At 49.6% G+C, this 14,093-nt stretch overlaps 1 protein-coding gene and 1 pseudogene across 1 annotated transcript in view; both read right to left on the reverse strand.

The window, feature by feature from the left end:
- The window catches only part of ANXA2 (annexin A2), an 86,088-nt gene that overhangs the window by 61,837 nt on the left and 10,158 nt on the right, over window positions 1-14,093 (reverse strand). The gene's annotated exons all lie outside the window — the stretch shown is intronic.
- The window catches only part of LOC144823603 (integrin beta-1-B-like), a 33,301-nt pseudogene that overhangs the window by 3,510 nt on the left and 15,698 nt on the right, over window positions 1-14,093 (reverse strand).

Here is a 14,093-nt window from a genome sequence, read left to right on the forward strand (position 1 = left end):
TGTGAAACCTATTCCCCGAGTTCGTTGAATCGACGAGGTTCCAGCTCACAGAGAATTCTTGTCTTCTGACTGAAAATGTTAAAGAAAAAAAATGGCCAAGTTTGGCTCTGGCCCAGAATCAAAGTTGGTGGGAGGCGGGGTATGCTCCTGCCAGAGCTGGAGTCGATGGAGAGGAGGGGCGTCTAGGCGCTCCCTGCACCTCCGTGGTTTGGGGTAGAGGAGGAGCGGGGACATGTAGGCGGGCCCACACCTCCCAGAGCTGGTGCAGAGGAGTTAGTTGAGTTGAGATAGAATTTATAAAGCGCAACTTTGCCCGTAGGCATCAAGGCGCAGTTAAGCAGCTGAGTGCACACCTAACCGTGCCAGTAGAGAGAGGGGACAGGCAGCCGAGGAAGGGGGGCTGCCTGAGCCTCACAGGGCAGGAGAAGAGGCCGCCTGCAGGCAGTGCTTTGCACCCACTTTAGGACGGTGGAGAGGTAGATCTGGCCTGGCATGGTTCCAAAATGGCTCCATGCCATGTGTGGCAATTTCAGTCGGTCTTGGATTTGTTCCAGCAGCGCTTTGCGTTCTGTTTTTGAGGCCCCATTTGCCATATTAAAAGAAAATCTCCCACTCCCAAGATGCAATGTTAAGTTGCATAAAAAGCCAATGCTGGTTAAAGGTGTAAGGCGTAGCATCGAGGCACTTGTCAGCTATGCGGGGCATTGGAGGCCCGGTGTGCACTTCAGAGGTCTTATGGAGAGCGAGAGAAGCCGAGACAGAGTATGCACCTAGGGCTGTTGGCGAGGGGCCCGAGGGCTCGTAGAACGGGCCCTGCAGCTCGCATGCATTAACTGAGGTGAGCCAAGTACCAGAGTGAGGCGCAGCCATGGCGGGGCGCCACGTCGCGGGGCTGGGCGTCAAGTGTAGGGGGCTGGAGAGAGGTGGGGGCGAAGGCATGCCACGGAGCCAGGGTCTTAAGTCAGGGTGGGGTCTCCTCTCCCACTCAGAATGTGGTGAGAGACATTCTTTTCCAATGAGAAGAAAATAAACAGAGAGGTTGAGTGAAAGGAGGGAGTGCCCCTGTTTAGAAGGGAAGGGAGTGCTCGCCGTGTGCTCAGTCCGCTGCATGGCGATCATTCCTCAGCTTAGAGACTCCGAATTCAAGCGAAGAATACATTACAATTACCGGCAAACCACGAGTTTGCACTGCAAAGCACAAACACCGACACAACACACAAGCAACTTTGGGGTTGATAGACGCCGCCGCGGAGGAGGGGCAGAGGGGTGAGGCAGGCGGGGAGGGCGCAGGGGAGGGCGCCAGAGCGGGGCTGAGCTGAGTCTGCCAGGGAGAGAGGGAGGGAATGTGTAGAGCCGAGGTAGTGTCGAAGTAGGGAGGCACGACTGTAGTGTAGACTCCTGCTAGGACTACACACCACCTGCTCCTCCCTGCCCCCACAACACAGCACGTAGCTCTCTGCTCCACTAATATCACAGTGGCACTAGTCCCACAGCCTGAAAGTGTCCACAGGTACAATCCTATAGTGGCAGAGGTCACGTGATCTACCACAGCACAAAGGGAAAGCAATTAACACTGGTAGTGCCCAGCGACAGAATTCCATCCCCCCCCCACACCCCACCAAGACTTTCCAGGCAAAACGTCTGCCAACAGCAACACCGGGCATAAGGACTTTGACCAAGCAAGATGCCATGGCCTGCAGAAGAACGAAACAGCCTGGAAATAACCACCACATGTTGCTTAGAGCCATCTCAACACCTGCAACAGAAAACTGACATGCCTCATCTTCCAAAACAAAGACCTCGCACATCAACCCAGGAACACTGGCGGCTTAAGTACTGGTTACATGATGAGAGGTGTAGTGTAGACACACTAGATCTTAATTTCGGGGGGGGGGGGGCTAACATGGCAAATGAAGGGGCGTGGCTAATGTTAATTAATGGGGCGGAGCTAAAATGGCAGGTAATCAGGATCGGTTAATGCTCAGGTCAAGTTGAGAAAAAATTTGGTGATTTTTGTTAATTTGATGCATTTATATGCTATTGTCTTATGAAAAAGGAACAGAATGTACTGAATTAAAAGGCCAATTTAATATATTTTACTACAAAGCACTTTAGGAACACAATATAACCAATTTCCACAGAAAAAAATATTTAATTTATTAACTTCATACAGACTTATATTAGCATAGGCAGACAGTAACCGTTTACATGCTTTACACACTACTCAACTGATACACATGTGTATTCATACATTTGTATCCAGCATTTTGAAAGCCTCACAGCTGCCATCTTGGGCTCTGGGGTCATACCCTTAGTATGCAGGAACAACTGCTTACAATACTGAGGCCAAGCTGCCGATATTTCTATGTGGTATACACTTTACCTCCTATGCTCATACAGTATCACATACTATGGACATCGCTTACAAATCCATTGCGTCATTCCATGCCATTGGTAGGAGGAACGCCTTAAGTATAGAAGTTTAACAACAACACAATATGATAGATAGCAAACAATCAGCATTGGCATTTGAATCAGTATAAGCGTGCGTGCACATCGCATCTGACAAGAGCAATCTAACACGCACCTCTTGCCTCTGTGAGGGGGAAACCATTCCAGCAGTGGTGCCATACCTACACTCTATGGTTCAGTATAAGTGAATTACACAGATCCACAGTCTACGGTCTATGCTGGTGTGTGGCTACACAAATATTCTTCTAGCGGGTCCCAAATATCACAGGGTCACGACTGCACTGACACAAGTTCCCATTAGCTCGTAAGCTGCTCCTGGCAATAGCAGCATACTTAAGCCGTCTGTCGCCCGGGGCAGGGTGCTCAGCCCCCACTTCATGGCCACCCTTATAGCTAGCAACAACACGAGCGCAGCCAGTTTGCGCATGTCCGGGGGTATCCCCTTCACAAAAGCCAGCAGTGCCGACAGGGGTGAACACTCAAGCGGAAGTCCCAATATGTCACACAGTCAAACAAAAATCTCCTCCCAATATGAGGCAAAGCCCGGAAATGTCCAGACGAGGTGCAGAAAATCTGCAGCTAGAGCAGAGCACCTGCCATATCTAGAGTTGTCTCCCAGCCCCATTTTGTCCAACCCAACCGGGGTGCAGTACATGTGATGTAAAAAGTTTACGTGTAAGAGTCTAAGTCGGTAGTTTGGGGATTGTGCCCATGACTGTGTGTAGCAGTACTACCATTAATCATCTGTTAACAGACGTGACTGCTTTACTGTTAGGTATGCGTACTGGCTCGTGGTAAATCGGTGCGGCGAGGGAGTCTTGAAAAACATTTCTAATACCTGAAACGTCGGGGGGCATTCGGAAACTTTGCATTTCATGTACGCATAGCATTGTGCACTTGGCAATATGTGTAGGTCCCTGGCACCCCAAAACCCATACCCACCCCAAACCCTAAAATTACCCCCCTGGAGCCCCAAAACCCATACCCGAGCTGATCCCTAAAATTACACCCTTGGCCCCCAAAACCCGTACCCACCCTGAACCTTAAAATTACCCCTGGCACCCCAAAACCCATACCCATGCTGAACAATATTTTCCCCTCTGGCACCCCATAACCCATACCCACCCTGAACCATACATTTCCCCCTGGCACCCAATAACCCATACCCACCCTGAACCCTAAAATAGCCCCCTGTCACCCCAAAACCCATACCCACCCTGAACCTTAAAATGACCCCTGGCACCCCAAAACCCATACCCATGCTGAACCATAATTTCCCCTCTGGCACCCTATAACCCATACCCACCCTGAACCATAAATTCCCCCCTGGCACCCAATAACCCATACCCACCCTGAACCCTAAAATAACCCCCTGACACCCCAAAACCCACACCTGCCCTGAACCCTAAAATTACCCCTGGCACACCAAACACATACCCACGCTGAACACTAAAATTAACCCTGTGGCACCCCAAAACCCATACCCACGCTGAACCTTAAAATTACCCCTGGCACCCCAAAACCCATACCGAACCATAATTTCCCCCTGGCACCCCATAACCCATACCCACCCTGAACCCTAAAATTGCCCCCTAACACCTCAAAACCCACATCTGCCCTGAACCCTAAAATTACCCCTGGTACACCAAAACGCATACCCACGCTGAACCCTAAAATTACCCCCTGGCACCCCAAAACCCATACCCACCCTGAACCCTCAAATTGCACCCCTGACACCCTAAAACCCACACCCACCCTGAACCCTAAAGTTACCCACTAGCACCATTCATCTAGTGAGCAGTGCAGTGGATGTGAATTCCATCCAAGTGCACGGACAGCAGGGGCAAAGGGATGGCAGTGCAGGTGACGCTTTTCCTTTGTAAATTAATTCCTGCTGGCGTCATAGCCCAGGGTTTGCTGTCTGTGCACTTGTATGGAATACACATCTATACAAGTGCACAGACAGCACACCCTGGGCTATGATGCCAGCAGAAATTCCTTTACAAAGGAAAAGCGTCGCCTGCACTGGCCAGCTCTTTCCCCCTGCTGTGCACTTCACACCCCATGCTCAAGTGCTTAGGTGAGGCGTAGCTAGAGGTTGTGGCGCCCGGGGCTATCCCTCAGATTGCCGCCCCCCTTTGCTGGGGAAAAAAAACGCGAGCACTTGAAAAAGGTCCAAGAGACGCGTAGTATTGCTGCTAATAGTTACCTCGATCATGCAAGTTATATGCACATACATGACACAGTCTAAGACTACACAGTTGAATACACCGGTGACCGGCAGTACAAAGGAGAACACACACACTGCATAATCTATCCGAGGACTGCGTGAACAATTACAACACAAAAGGAGTGCATACCACATATCAGCCCTACATTAAGTTAGAATGTTTGAAATCCTGTTTTATGCTGCTAAAGTTTTGAGAAACTTCAATGTTATGCTGTCTGAAAAATTTCCCAAGGTAAGTTTGTCTTTGCCTTCCTTACAAGTTTGCATTAAATTCTGCTATGTGCGGTAGCTCCTGGAACCACACTTATTGGACTTAGTTTTGGAATGAAAACCATGTTCCCTTCATAAATGCTTCCAGGCCAAACCTATTGATATCTATCAGGGGAAACCCGGAAGATGATGGCATTTAGGTGCAGTAAGCAGCAAGATATGGACGTTGTTCCTCATTACTGGGGAATAACTACTCGTAATGAAGTGTAAAGCAACAACAAAACAACAACAAAACAAAAAAAATTCAAACTACTTCCCTTCTCCTTCCACTATCCTTTTTCAATCCAAAAAACAGACTAACATGTCCACTACTCAAATACATTTCCTATTCCACTATACTAGTTCACCACTAATCCTTTATGGGTTCCGGAGTAGCATGCTACTCACCGAAAAAGCACATTAACACCTCAACAGTTGTAGCTAGCGCTATATAAATGCAAACCTTTTTACCTCTTCTACCCCTTCGGTATCCTTCTCAATCCAAATAATTGACTAACATATCCACCACTCAAATTATTAAAAATGACTTGCATATTTCATTATACTAATTGCGTCTGTGAGCTCTGCCTCCCGTGGTCTATCCCACCCCCCAGTGTGGAATGACCAAACATAAGTAGGAAAGGAAAAAAAGTGAAAAACGATTTGCAGTGCCTCAAGGGAGTAGCACCATGGGAGTCTGCAGGCTGGTACTCGCCTGCATCATCAGGTTCTCATCCTCAGCGACTGCCAACAGATAACACAAATTGTGATAAAGTAAGAAAAAGAAAGAAGACACAGTGTTAAGTGCCTAAGTCTCTATACCTCCAATATCATTCTCAATCCAAATAATCTGACTAACATATTCACCACTCACTTTACTTTCATATTTTCATTATGCTAATTCACCACTATTCCTTTCTGGGTTCCGAAGTAACGTGCCACTCGCCAAAAAAAGCGCTTTAACACCCCATCAAGGGTAGCAAGCGCTATATAAATGCAAACCTTTTTCCTTCTTCTATCCCTCCACTATCCTTCTCAATCCAAATAACTGACTAACATATACACCACTCAAATTTCTTTCAAATTTTCACTATACTAATTTACCACTAATTATTTATGGGTTCCGGAGTGGCATGCTACTTGCTGAAAAAGTGCTTCGATGACAAGTTATGGGTAGTGAGTGCTATATAAATGCAATTACAATACAATACAAAAAATAATTGCAAAAGTGCCATCAACACCATCAAGCAACCAGACAAGGGGAAGCCATGCAACAAAATTTAAACCCATTCTTCCAAACTCCTGACCTCCACAAAGAACGTAGGTCCATATTGGTGCATCAAAGGCAATATTTGAAGCTACATGAAATCAACCACATCTGGCCCACATTCTGGGTTAAACTAGACTTTAGGTTAAAGTTGTTAGATATATGAGGTCCTGCACCTCAGCCTCCTCTTAGATATGTTACAGCTTTGTTCCAAACCACAGAGAGCAAATGCTGATTATGCAAGAATATAGAAGCCAAGGGGTTCACAGGAGGAGCCCGAACTAATTGAAAGGATATCAGCAAATAATAGCAAAAATCCTCATGTGTGCATAGGAAGCAGTTAGAAACACACAGGAAAATGATTTAACCCCCATTTTTATTCACAGAACAATATGGACCTCACAGACCTCCCCAGTTCCCAGTTGGCAATGTTCTTCTGTACTGTAGTGTGACATTGTATCTGAGGTTGAGGCAGGCTGAACTAAGCTAAGAAGCCATGGCAGGAGTTGAGTTGTAGCTTCTCATGGGGGCTGAGTGGAGGCCCAATTCAGTTAAAACAGAGTAGAGACCAAAGCCCCTATGTCCAGACCTAGCCTAGACCTTTTGTTCTTTGAATTGTTCTTCTTGAAATCACTGCAGAGTTGCAGGCTTCAAAACTGGTCACGGATCATAATACTTGCTAGTGGTACAGTTTAAGTGCAACAAAGCATTATGGGAAAGCAGGGACGCAGTACTTCACATCTTCAAGTGACCCTTTGACATCAGTGACACCTTCATCAAGTCCTGCTGTTGTGACAAACAGTACTTTGCTTTCTAGTGTTTTAGGATCCACAGAAGCAAATTGGTCTTGGCTAAAAAGCCAAGATTGGAAGGCGTCACTTGTGACAATGGGCAATTAACACGCTTACTACTTTCATAGGATTAGCAGGATAGGTTGCCATCTTACAGATTCTTCCACCGATGTGTGCTACCCAAGACCATTCATTAAAGGGCGATCTAGCAAATGAAGTCACAATAGGTATCACTATCCAAGCAGACATCACAGTCATCAAAGAAAGAGCATTCTGTAATGCTTACTGGTGGTGCCTGTTAGTGGTGAAGGGAGGCCTGTTACTTTTTCTTCAGATGATGCCCCTTTAAGAGAGAAGGATCTCAGCCAGGCAGCAGCACTACAAAAGCGAAATATGATATGATAAAATTAATAAAAGATAATCTCACTGTGGGAGGAAGGCGGTTCCATCCTCAGCTCATTTATCCCTGATAGTTGGAACAGAGCTGGCATTATAGTTTGAAAACTAGAATGAAACACTGGCTTCCATTAAGCCTCTCTCCTTTCTAACTTTTATCTTCTTCCCCTCTTTTCCCTAATACATTTTACATCTGGTCTTTTTAGGGTCACACGTCTGCTTTCCCTCTAATTTCTTTTTCTTGCCTCATCCTGTTTACTTTCACCACTTCCTTTTCTTTCCTTTCTCCCTCTTCTCTTCCCCCTCATTCCTCTTGCCTTTTTCTCCTCTTTCCATAACTTTCTTTCTGCCCACGGACTCTCCTTACTATACCAGTGTGTCTCCCTTCCTCCGTCTCTGCAGCTTATGTAGTGGAATTTGGAATTATAACTTCAGCTGACATAAAACTCGAGTGTCTGAATAGCTTTTGACTCTTTTTTTTTAAATGGAATACATTTTTTTTCCACGAACCCCCAGCCCAGTGCATTCCAGTGTCAAGCCCGGCGAGCCCAATGGGTGTTGCGCACCTGTGCCTACATGACTTGGGGCTGTGCCGCCTTCACCTGCGGCATGGGAAAGTAGGTGACCGTGTGAGTTTCTTGCTGCGAGTAGGGCAGGAGGTGGTTGTCGTAGCTGATAATGAAGGGGACAAAATCATTTGAGATAACCCTCCCCCCTCCCCTTGCATCGCTCCTTCTAGCAAGAGTCCTCGGCGTCGGTTCATTCAGCTGGCATGGAAGATACCATTCCCAGAGACAGTGAGTCCGGGGGGTGGGAGCCAGGTAGTCGGCACACGGGCCATGGCTCTAGTGGTATTGATCTCAGCTCTCACTATAAAAATCAATGAACAAGGCATCCCGGAAGAAGAGACGGGAGAGCTTTAACCCTTCTGCCGGCTGAAGCATCCATGTGCCGACAGTCGCAACTCAAAGCTCTGTACAAACGAGCTCCTGTGACTTTTAAAGCCAAGAGTCTGTAAATGCGTTCTTTAAACGAACCAAGACAGGCCCGTGGAAATAGAAAGGCGTCTTTGTTTGCTACTGGCGTGATGTGGCGCCCAGCCTTATCCACTGAGGGCCGGGAATCTGTTCCTGTTCCCAGTCCCAGCCAGCAATGCCTCCTCCGTTGCCACACCCAGTGGGGACTGGAGAATTCACGAGAACCCGGAAAAGAAGTGAGACGGCGGTCTGTACCAGTGGCAGTAGCTTGCAGCACCCCACTGCCCATCAAAAGTAGTAATTGGTTCCGACCTGCAGGCCTAAAATACCCTACAGGAGCCGTGGTGCCTCATGGGAGTAGGCAGCCAGCCCTGATCCCCTAACTGGAGTGGCCCTTCAGTGTTCCCTCCACTGTAGTGATGGGTCCTGGCTGCGCCAGCGAGAGGGCTGATGAGGCACAAGCCTTGGGCAGGAGCAACAGTCTTTCACCATCTCCGTGCCTGGCACTGTGGGTGGACAGATGGACATCAGACCCACGTTATGCAGTTTCTTCTGGATTCGGGGAGCACTCGAACAAAGTACTCACCCCGATATTCTAAATCTTCAGGGGTTCACTCCTGCCACCAACCATACTACTGTGGCTGAACATACTTTCTTTCAATGACAAGTATATGCCTCAAAGTCTTTGAATTTTAATAGGTGGTTTTATCAGCCGCTGGACAGAGCTGGCACATACCCGCTGAGTAAGGTATTTGTGCTGTTGGGATAATGTTGGGATGCCACCTGGGTAACAAGAGCGTGCCTACTTGGTAATTCCTCTGCAGGACTTGTTGGGGTTGTGTTCCTCCAGCACTGGCACTAGAGTTGGGCCTAATAGACATTCCTGGCTCCACAGAAAATGTGAAAAAACAGGTCACACAACCCACCTATCAACAATCCAGTCACTTCTGATCCACACCTCAGAGCTCACTGACCGTCTCATGCTTCGCCACATGGAAGAAAGTTTCATTGGCTGGTCATATCCATGAGTAAAATGGTGCCAAGGATCAGGCCTACTGAGCATGAAGAGAAGCCAAACTTGATAACAATGCTAACCCCCCACCCCTTAAAAAGGTTAGCTCACAGTTCTAAAGTAAAGTAAAGTCCACATTTGTAAAGCGCACAATCACCCGTAAGGGTCTCTAGGCGCTGGGGGCCGTCGGGAAGATTAAGCGAGCTATTGCCCAGAGTCACATGGTGCTGGGCTAACCTGCCGCAGGAGCCGGGGATCGAACCGTGGTCCCCATATTCCAGCATCAGTCGCCCTGGCCACGGCGCCACACCTCTCCCACTACACAAGCCATGGGCTGTACAGCGCTGTGTCACCGTAGGTCCACCCACAGGGAAAGGGAGTTACATTTTTCCATCAAATTTGCAAATGTCGGAGACCAGCAATAGTTTGGAGGTCTGCCAAGGCTTCAGGACTAGCTTTAGAAAATTAAATGTATGAAATTTAGTGAATGGTTCTTCGGGTATATGAGATATCTGTTCTATGCTGCTGATCCCTGAATGGTGCTCAGCTGCAATGAAGAGGCAGCTTAATAGAAATCTACAATGATAATTGAGAGAGAGACAGGCACCAGGCCTAGGGTGGGGAAGTCATAAGAAAACACCCGGGAACACATCATCAGGGGTTTAGCTTCACTGAGTGTAGTAAGCGACGCCGAATGTACAAGTTCTGCACTTTCAACCTGCAAGAAAGGAACTATCATTTTTGGTTTGGGAGAGTGGGGGGCGTGGCAGGTGTTGCTGTCCCAACGTCGAGCCTCTGAACTGGAGGCAGGCGTTTGCCAGGATTTGAATAGTTGGAAGGGCGAGGGATCATGGCGTTGCCTCTCAGGAATGCCGCGGGGCAGAGTGGTTCTTGGAGGGGGGGGGGGGGGCTGCAGGGGCGGTGAGGCTCGTTCACTGCACGCCAGCAGGAGGGAGGCCTGGTCCGCGTCCTCCCACGTGTGATCTGCAGGGAAGGGGCCAAGGTTCATCGTGCTCATCAGAGGGAATGTCTCCCACACTCTCCAACCTGGGAGCGGCTCGCAGGCCGTTCCGCGCCGCGCCCTGCACAGGATGGGAAGCCTCGGAGGGGTAGGGGGAGGCGGGGGGAGGGGGAGGCGTGTTCACCCGAACACACCGGAGAACCACACAGACTAACAAGCCAGCAAGAAGGCATGACAGCTGTTCTGGGAGCAGAATGGAACCGCCCTAGACAACCTCTCTTTATTAGCAGGGGAGGACAGAGCCAAGGCCCGAGAGCCCTGTTGCTTCACAGATAAGATGGTATCAGCAGATAGACGCCGTAGGAGGGTGTTGGGTAAACATTAGTTTAGTGGCGTGCAGCGGGCATGAGAAGTGCCAGGGAGCAGGGCACAGCGCTGACTGGAGGCAGGAAAAACGGGCGCTCTGCAGAATGGGGTGCGCGTTGATACTAGCCTAGAATATAACTCGTTTGGTTCAGCACCCTTTCAGACCTCTGCCAGCCCCTGCCCCCTGGCTGGGTCACAGACTAATGCGAGGTGGGCATTGGGTAGCACCCCTGTAAGGGAAAGGCCTTGTACAGGAATGTACAAGGCCTTTCCCTTACAGGGGTGCTACCCAATGCCCGCCTTGGAGGGCGGATTGTACTGAGGAAAGCTCTACCGCCGACCCTGGCTGCGCCTCTAATGGAGCGGTCATGCTGACATCAGACACCGGCGCGAGGAAGGTATGACGTGACAACACGCCAGGTCCCCACATGCCTTTTAAGAACAAAGTTCTGAGACGCTGTGTGGTGGTGGCCGCCCAGACAACCCTGCTGACTGACAGGAAGGGGCGCCTCGGGTCACGGCTGTCACAAAGGGGTGGAGCCGGGGCTACGTGCCTGTGACCTGATCTAGGCAGGGCCCTGCACTTAAGTTGGCAATGTATAAGAATAGTAATGTCTCAAAGGAGACACAGTAAAATACAGATAACAAGAACCAGCCCTAAACTTGTGTTTTCAACCCCAGCCGTGCTTTGTGAGATACAGATCCACTTTTGTGAGATGGTGTGGGGGTTTGACAGGAGGAGGAATGGCTCACCGCCAAAATTGAAGGCCATGGTCCTCTGGATGATACTGCAATGGACGTGTTCCTCATCCAAATTAATAAATATTTAAAAAGCCAATCATTCTGTTTCTGCAGCCAGCACATGCTACGAATAGTAACGAGAGGGTGAGGGTGTGGCTGGAAGTGAAAGCAGCTGACTTGGGAACTGGGGAACCAGGTTCGAGTCTCCCCAGCCCTCAACATTCTCTCGATCAGAGCAAATCACTTAATCTAAAAGTAAGTACGGGCAATGCCAATGGGTTGCGTTTCTAATGCTTGGGGAGTTCAGTCATGGGTGAATCATCTCTGTCTCTTACATCAGCAGAGAGCCAATGGCCTGGACGACGCTAGCTCCGCCCATGGCAGCATTAACCATTCGTAATAGGTCTGTTGCCTTGAACGTGCACTGGCTCCCCCTTCAGACCAGCAGGGTTCATCCCTCCCAGCTGATAGCATAGACATGCAGTTCTTAATTTGGGCCGGTGTTTGTAGGTGGTAGGCTCCCGCACTCATTTTTGGGGATCTGGATAGATTTTTCATCATCAGACATCAACCCAGAGCAGGAGAGTGAGGCAAAAAGCGACGGAGAACAGTTGTGGAAAAGAAAGATACAAAAATACTGATAGTGTGAGTAATCGGAGATTAATAAGAATCTGTAGGAGTGTCATTAAGAGGCAGGCAGTGTAGGCGTTGGAAGAAGGAGGCATGAGGCGGATACAAGACTAACCAGCCTTGGTATTTGGCAACTCCGGTAGTTACGAAAGAGTGTCAGGATCCGAGAAAAACTTGGAACCCTACATTGATTTTATTCATTAAGCCCTTCCTGTGTCTGCAAGGCTTGAAAGGAGATTACGTTTACTTTGATAAAGGATGAATTGCAGACATGAAGTTTCGGCTGATCAGGCAGGCGGGTCACGCAGGAGTGAAGGCCCACAGACTGCTGTCTGCCAGGGCACATGCTTTGCAGCCCTTGTGCATACCAGACATGCAGGAATGTATGTTTCTGCACTTATGCCGTGATTGCAACAGGTTCCTCCCTCCACTCTCACGTGGACTGAAAGGAGCTGCTGAAGGAATGTGCAGACCAGGCCACGCCCACAGCCCTGTACCATGTATCCGCCGGAGCAGCGCGCATGGCGGCTGTCATCACTCACTCTAGTCACGCTCCAACGGAGGAGTGCTCAAACTCTGTGCGTGAGTGGATGGTTCATCTCTGGACAGACAGTGCCATTTCATGTTAACTCACGTGCTCTTCACACCAGAGGTGGGCTGACCCACTGGATGAAATGAGGGACGTAGAAGTGTCCGTGTCCCTGAAACACCTGTACCTACCGCTCCCGCATTTTCTCGGTTTCCCGTAGTGAGGTCAGTCAGCCTCTGGATGGATATACCAGAGTATAATTGTATACTAGCACCGGGGTGGGGGCCGGAGCCACCCGAAACCCACAAGGAGTGTTGACAACACCAGCACTAACTCCCTGTAATTATGACATTCAAAAAGGAAAAACAAGCCCTCGAGTCCTAGCCACGGGTAAAAAGGGAAAGTAAACAACTCTTCAGGGGGAGTCAGTCATTAACTGGCAGAGAAGAGAGGACAGCTGACTCCTCGGGCCGCTCCCGGCGCCAATGGAGGGTACACTGCTTCCTCTCCGTCGCCCACAACCCAAGACCTGTGGACTGTCCCACTCTCACCAAGAGAACAGGGGAGACAACGGCCCCTTCCTATCCGTGAGCACACAGAGGCCCGACCATACCATCCCAAACCCTAGTGGGGGGCGCATTCTTCCTGTGCACAGGGTGGGCATATGTCCCCGCCCTCCATTCACACTGCGCCTGGAGGATGGGGTTCCCCAAACCAGAGCTCATTAAAGGCATATATGGCCACCCATAAAGCCCCATGGAGGGCGCACATTCTCAAAGGCCAAAAACAGAAGCCTAGCCATCAATGGTGCAGCAGGCCCAGTGGCACCAGGGCTCAAAGTTCTGTGGGTCTCACCCAACCCTGAAAACATCTGTATTTTACTACCCAACCCACAATAAAGGGGTCATTTCCTTTCTTGTCCTGGGGCGTCAGGAGCATTTAATACACCACTACCAATGAATGTGAACTTCCACATACACCACCGAGCATCACAGCAGTCAGATGTTACTCCACCCTCGACCCCGTCCCCCAATCAGTCGCAGTCTCGTTCTGCCAGACACACCCCTAAGCTGCACTGCTGAGAGGCCTGCATAAAGAACAGTCCTTGGTAATCTGGGCACATCTTGAAGGTTCTAACAGGAACGGGCGTGGGAGGGGCGGGGACACGAGGTAGCTTCATTGTACATGAGTGGTTCCTGGTTCCCGCTTCCACGGCTTGCTGACATGTTGCAGCTCTTACAGGCCTGCACAGGGCGTTGCTCACACGCATCGCGAGCCCTGGATGTACCGAACGCAGTGTGCTCCCTGCTGTGGGCGCGGCCGCCTGGTGTCGGGCCTGGCTGCTCCCTCTTGGCAGACCCAGCTTGGGAGTACTCTCGGCAGCGTGCACGGACCTGCTCACACTGATGGCAGAGTTTGCCTCATAACTTGAGAGGAGAGGAGCCTCTCCCCTGGAATCCAACCGCATCCAT

The sequence above is a fragment of the Lissotriton helveticus genome, chromosome 3_1 (genome assembly GCF_964261635.1).
Source record: "Lissotriton helveticus chromosome 3_1, aLisHel1.1, whole genome shotgun sequence".
Lineage (NCBI taxonomy): Eukaryota > Metazoa > Chordata > Amphibia > Caudata > Salamandridae > Lissotriton > Lissotriton helveticus.